This window comes from Cuculus canorus, chromosome 1 (assembly GCF_017976375.1).
Source record: "Cuculus canorus isolate bCucCan1 chromosome 1, bCucCan1.pri, whole genome shotgun sequence".
NCBI classification, from domain to species: domain Eukaryota; kingdom Metazoa; phylum Chordata; class Aves; order Cuculiformes; family Cuculidae; genus Cuculus; species Cuculus canorus.
In genome coordinates this window covers 94,158,859-94,164,858 of record NC_071401.1, presented here as the reverse complement: position 1 = coordinate 94,164,858, position 6,000 = coordinate 94,158,859, and positions in this window count along the sequence as shown.

Here is a 6,000-nt window from a genome sequence, read left to right as displayed (position 1 = left end):
CCAGCTTTCATACAGGGATGGGGGAAGATGTCTCTGGGAATCATTTGAAAAGCCCAGATGGGACAGATGAGGAGAGCTGAGAAATCCTGATTTCCCTGATGAGACAACCTAGAGCTGGAACAGGATGCTCCCGAAGACAGAGAAACCAGAAAGAAACAAATTATGAGTCAAGGGAAACCGAATCAAAACAAACATGAACAAAAATAATCCTATGCACATTTCATACACTATAAATCCTGTTCTTCAGCAAGGGGTTGGGTATTTTGCAAGGCTACCCTGTCTATGAAGAACTTTCCCCAGCTAGATCTGGAGGCCAGGCTTGCCTCCAGATTCCTTTAATGGCGTCCATTAAAAGGAAACCCTTTGATAACTAGGTCAATGAGGTTTGAGCCTGGAGCACAGCCACAAGGAAGGAGCCCAAAAGCACTTCACTGAGCTTTGCAGCGTGCAGGCAGCTACTGACCCAGGTCATTGCAGCAGCGCCCACACAGTGACCTGACTCTCTGACACCTAACTAAGGGCCAAACAGTAATTTAGATGAAGCTAGTGATTTTCTATCAGCTCCAGCAAGCTGAAGGTGTTGAACTCATGATCTCACAGAGCTTGGTGACGACTAAGGAAGTCAACAGCACCAATAGATGGTGTCCTGTGTTTCAGCTGTGGCAAACAAAATTGAAACTGTCCTTTGGCAGGGGAAGAGGTCAAGGCAGAGGTCCTGAGCATGGCCAGACTTCAAGGGGAGCATGTGTGTGCAGCCGAAGAGACATTCTTGTCTTCTGCTTTTTTTGGTTGTGGAGGAGAAAGAATCTTTCCCTCAAAGAGCATCTGCAAGCAAAATTTTTCTTCCTACTGTCTCACTTCCATGATGGTTACATTTTGGACCATTGTACACTAGGATCAAAGCAGATGTGAAGTCACAGGGAAGACTGAGCTGCTGAAATACAGCAAAGGAGATGGAGCAAGAGAATGCAATGAAAGGAGAACTAACAGATGGGGAGTAAATGGGCTAGAAGACCCTGAAAAGGAAGAAACCAGTGAGTTTAGAGCTCTTCCTCTGCTTCCTTGGCCAACAAATCTGTTGCTGGAATCAAGTAAGATAATCTTGATCCTGGGTCCATTACTGCCAGATGTGGTTGTTCACATTCTCAAGGTCAGTGCACCTCCTTCAAGCAAACACAAAATAAGTTCTCACATTTCCCCCACATCGCTTTTACATGCATGATCCATTCCATGTTTCCCCACGGGCATTTTCCACTGGATCTGTTCTGTTGAAAAGGCAACAGACCCTTGCCAAAAAAAAAATCCAAAACAAACAAACAAACTAGCCCAAGCAGCATGGATGTAGTTCATGTAGTTCAATTGTAGTGCAATGTAGTTCGTTGACCACTCTATCATTCTCTGTCATTACTGGTAAATTATTCAAACTGTTATCAAGGAAAATGCTTTAAACGTGCAATCATCTATTGTTTATCTTGCATTCTAGAAGTGTGTGGTCATGTCAAATATGTCCCAAATTCTTTAGTTTTATTTCCCCAGCATGTAAACGAATATCAGAAACATACACCTACAGGTAACAGAATGGATTCAATCCATTTCTGACACATCTCTTTCATCTTCAAGGAAAGAGAAGGGAGAAAAAAAACCCTGTTCCGCCTCCACTGTACTCACGCACTCCTATCAACATCAGCCTGCCCTGCTCCTATTCAAGTGGGTATCTTCCTGACCTCTGTGGACCTGCCATGTTTTTTGGCATATATTTACTCAGCCTACAGAGTGACATTTGTGACTAAATGACACGTGCTTTAAAGGGTGAGTTTGAGACGGAGAAAGCTTGCAAGGGGATTACTTGTACAACTGCATCACTAGACAGGAAGGTAAGAGGTGTGAATATCTTGGACCTCAACATGTGTGGCAACATTGCCTCAAAACAAAGAGCACACTTAGTAAGCAAAGTCAATAATCTGGAATTTTGACATCAGCACTACACCAGTGGTCCCACTACCATGTTCTCCATTCAAGAGACCAGGACATATGGCTGGGAGTAAAACCAGGTTTCTACTGCCATAGGAAGCCAGAACAGGTGGCACTAGACCTTCTTTGTGTTCAAGCTGCTTTTTCTCCTTCCTGCCTGCTTTGATCTAGTGTAAAGAGCCCAAGAGAGGTGTCCACCTAAATAACAGACATTGCTATCACCTAGGAGAAGCTCCCAAACACTCTACCACCTGAAATCATCACCTTGCTTGGAAAGGTTAATAGGACAGGCTGCTTTCAAAGTGGAAAGCTTTGTCCATAAGTGGGTTAGCAAGAGGGTGGGGAGGAGACTGTCTCTTACATAAACAAAAATTAATTTATTCAGCAGTTGTAACTGGGCAAGGTCTCTCTCAGGATGCAAGAGGTAAAGCCCAAAGTAACAGATATTTATTTAATATAGGAAGGTGAATTAGGCCACTCATCCGCAGTGAGGATCTGCTGTCCAGGCATGGTGCTCTTGGGCATCCCACAATATGAGAATTACAAGACAGGGCAAGCCTTTATACCAAGGAGCAGGAGTGCCTGCCAAACAGGAATATGCAGTGGCAAACACCAGGGCTCAATTTTGACTCATGTTCAGTGTGAATAAATTGTCCCCATCTACCTCCATCCCATTCCTTAATGCATTTCCCCTACCCCAAGACATCTTTTTTCCCCCCTCTTCTTATTCCTTCTCATTCAACTGCATCAGGTCACACCCATTAGAGCATATAGGATGCGGAAGCACTGCCACAACCTCTCTGTAAGTTACTCTCAAGGGATAAACACAAGGAGAAACCGTCATGAGTTCTTGGAAAACAAGAACTCAAACTTTTATTTTCTGACATAGACTAGCTTGGCAGCTCGTGCTATGTATAAAATGAAACATAAAATGTCTTTCTCTCTTTTGGCAAACACTGCTGCACATGTCTGCTCAGATCTATTTCAGGCATCAGTACTTATTTGAGGCAAATCACAGCTCTGTGTAGGTGTGTCAGGGATGATTCAGCAGAGAAACACGCATGGTTGAAAATGTACCATGCCTATGGAAAATAGAAATGTCGTATACCCCTTTTTTGCCAGATTATGGAAATCTCCCTTTCCAAGCTTACATTAACACATAAGCTGATTCTGCTCATTGCTGTAACAAGCTGATTCTTTCACCCGTGCAGAGGGCCAATAGTGCAGTCTGTATTAAGCAGAAAGTACCACACAACAACACGAAAATACTGATGTCTCTGTGTGTTGGATTATTTTCAGTGCACGGCACTGAATTTTTCCACAACTAAGAAAGGGGATAACAGCAGTTTGGTGACATACACATGACAGCTAATGTTTCCTTATGTGCATATACACATTTACATAAAGAACATTCCATATTAAATAGGGAAACAAAATTCAGTAATGCCTTTTCTACTAGGAAACCAATCTAGGAGTTTGATCAGTCATCTGTTAGATTTAAACAGCTTGATCATTAAACCAAATTAACTCCTACTTTTACACAGAGCTCTTGCATGAGATTTATCACACACACCCACGTATGTATAAATATTTACTCTCAAGAAAAGCTGACCTCTCTTAATGCACAAATATTCTGTACTACTCCAATTTTGGTGTAAAATGTCACATTTTAAAAGAAGAGCTCTGGGAGAACATACTGAAAACAGCCATTATGTCCATGAAAACATCTCATTACCCAAAACGGAGTTATGTTTAAAAGCGTCTTGTTTATATAAAGCTCGAGTTCTAAAAATAAATTCCATATTTCTCATTCTGCTCAGATAAATACTCAATTACTTAACATGTTTATGGCACTAAAATGAAGTCTTATGTTTTCTTGGTCTTTTTCTTAAAAAAAAAAAACCAACAACTGTTTGGTGGGTTTTTTTTTAAAATAGAGTTGTAACGACAATGAAAGATTTAGTAGCCATTTTAATTGCTCCAGTTGACCTCATAGGAAGTTATTTTGGAGAAAGACAGGCTTTTAGCAGGCAATGATTTAATACATTGAATTTACTGCAAGACAAATAAGCAAGAGTAACACTATTTTCAAGTAAGACTCTCTGCTTTTGCCTCTGTGGGGTCTCCATGAGGACTATCATTAAATGGATCAAGAGGCGTGCAGCTGACTTGTCACAGGACACTGTAAAAGAAACATGCTCCCTCAGTTCGGTCCTTATTAGAAGATGTGGCTGGCTGATGATTGCATTTTTTGGATGGAGTTGCAAGAGAAAGTTGATTTTGCCATTAATTTCATGGGGTCCAGATGTGAAGAGATTAGAAGCAGCCTCCTTGCCACACTGGAGGCTTTCAGCTGACAAAAACCCTAAAAGCACACAGTGATGTTTCCAGCAGTTCAGATCTAGCACATAAAAATGCTACCAAACAGCTCCATGGGTCTTCTGGTAGAACTGGCAGGGAAGATATCACCATCTTATCTACCAGATTATTTTCTGAATGACTGATAGATGATATCCCTTTTTGAAGGTTATACAAGGGATTTTCCTCTGACTTAGATGCTGCTTGCTCTATTTACCTGTGTGTAATAAGGTTATGGCACCTTCCCTCAGGGAATCACAGAACTACATATGCCAATCTGGGCTCCAGAGTAGAGCATCCTCAGGAGCAGACAATTATTTGAAGCCTGTTGTACAGGTTTATGTCTAAATATGTCTATCACGAAATTACAGGTTTTTTAACAGCCACTTAAAAACAAATATGGGCAAAATCAACAACAACAACAAAAATATCCCGATAAAACCATTTACCCTCAGCTTCACATTCAGAAAGTGAGATTACCATCTTAAAATGATAGCAGCAACCACCCAGAAACAACCTATTATTCATTAATGTTGTTGCTGCTAAAATAACAAGTGACCCTACCAGAGCCTCCTTGGGCAGCTGACGCTAAAGGAGCCATAGAGCCCGGCCGGTGGCTCTGTCACAGTAAGTGAGCAAAAACTATCTGCAGGCTGCCCTTCCCCTTACTTAAAATTCCAGATTAATGAGCACTTCACACAGAAGGGAAAATTTTTAACTCTGACTCACAGGATTATTATTTTTTGTTTATAAGACACACCTACTAATTGGATGCAGGCATATATCATGAACTACAGGCACGTGACAAACATTGGAAACATTAGCGTTGCACATCACACTACTTGATTAATCAATCATACATTTCCTTGGCGCTCTTAGGGACAGACCCTTAGCATGCTATTAGACTGTTACTCAAAGCTAAAGAAAGAGCACGCAAAGTTTTCTAGCAGCTCTTTAACCAATGCAGAATCTGTTGCAAACTTGCAAGCAGATGTTAGTTACCCGTAGCCAGAGAATGTGAGCGCCTCTCGCATCAGTGGGATTCCCACAGCAGACAGGAGCAGTTGGTGGCCCTAAGGCTTTAGCAACTGCATTCTGTACCTTGCTATTTATGCAGCAGGATCACAGAGCACTGTGCAAGCTGACTCAAGACCAGAAAAATCCCATTAAAAAAAAAAAAAAAACAACAAACACATTGCCCAGTACAATGGGGATGGCCGCCTCCTGGATCCATACTTTGCAGAGACAAATCCCTCTTCCAGCACTCCAGCAGAGGAAAAGAACCCTCAAGTGGGTGTGAAGGTTCATGCTGTCAGAGTGTAAATGAGAATCAGGCCTGACGGTCTTTAAACAACGCAGCTGCCCCATGCAGCAGTGCAGAACTAGAAGAGAAGGCTGTCCAACTGAAATAACAGGGACTTAGGCAACCAGAAAGTTTGGAAGCAACAATACAACCAGTTGGACTGAGGTGAGGACTAACACAAGCAGATCTGCCAACTCCAAGACACATGAAAATAACATACAGTAATAAGAAAAAAATCATGATCCACAGCTCAAATCTTGAGTTTTCTAAAACTGAATACTGTTCAGTTAATTTGGTTTATTAACTCTGCAGGCATATTCTGGGCATCAGTTTGAGCTTCCCCCCACAAATACAAGGTCTAGAAACAG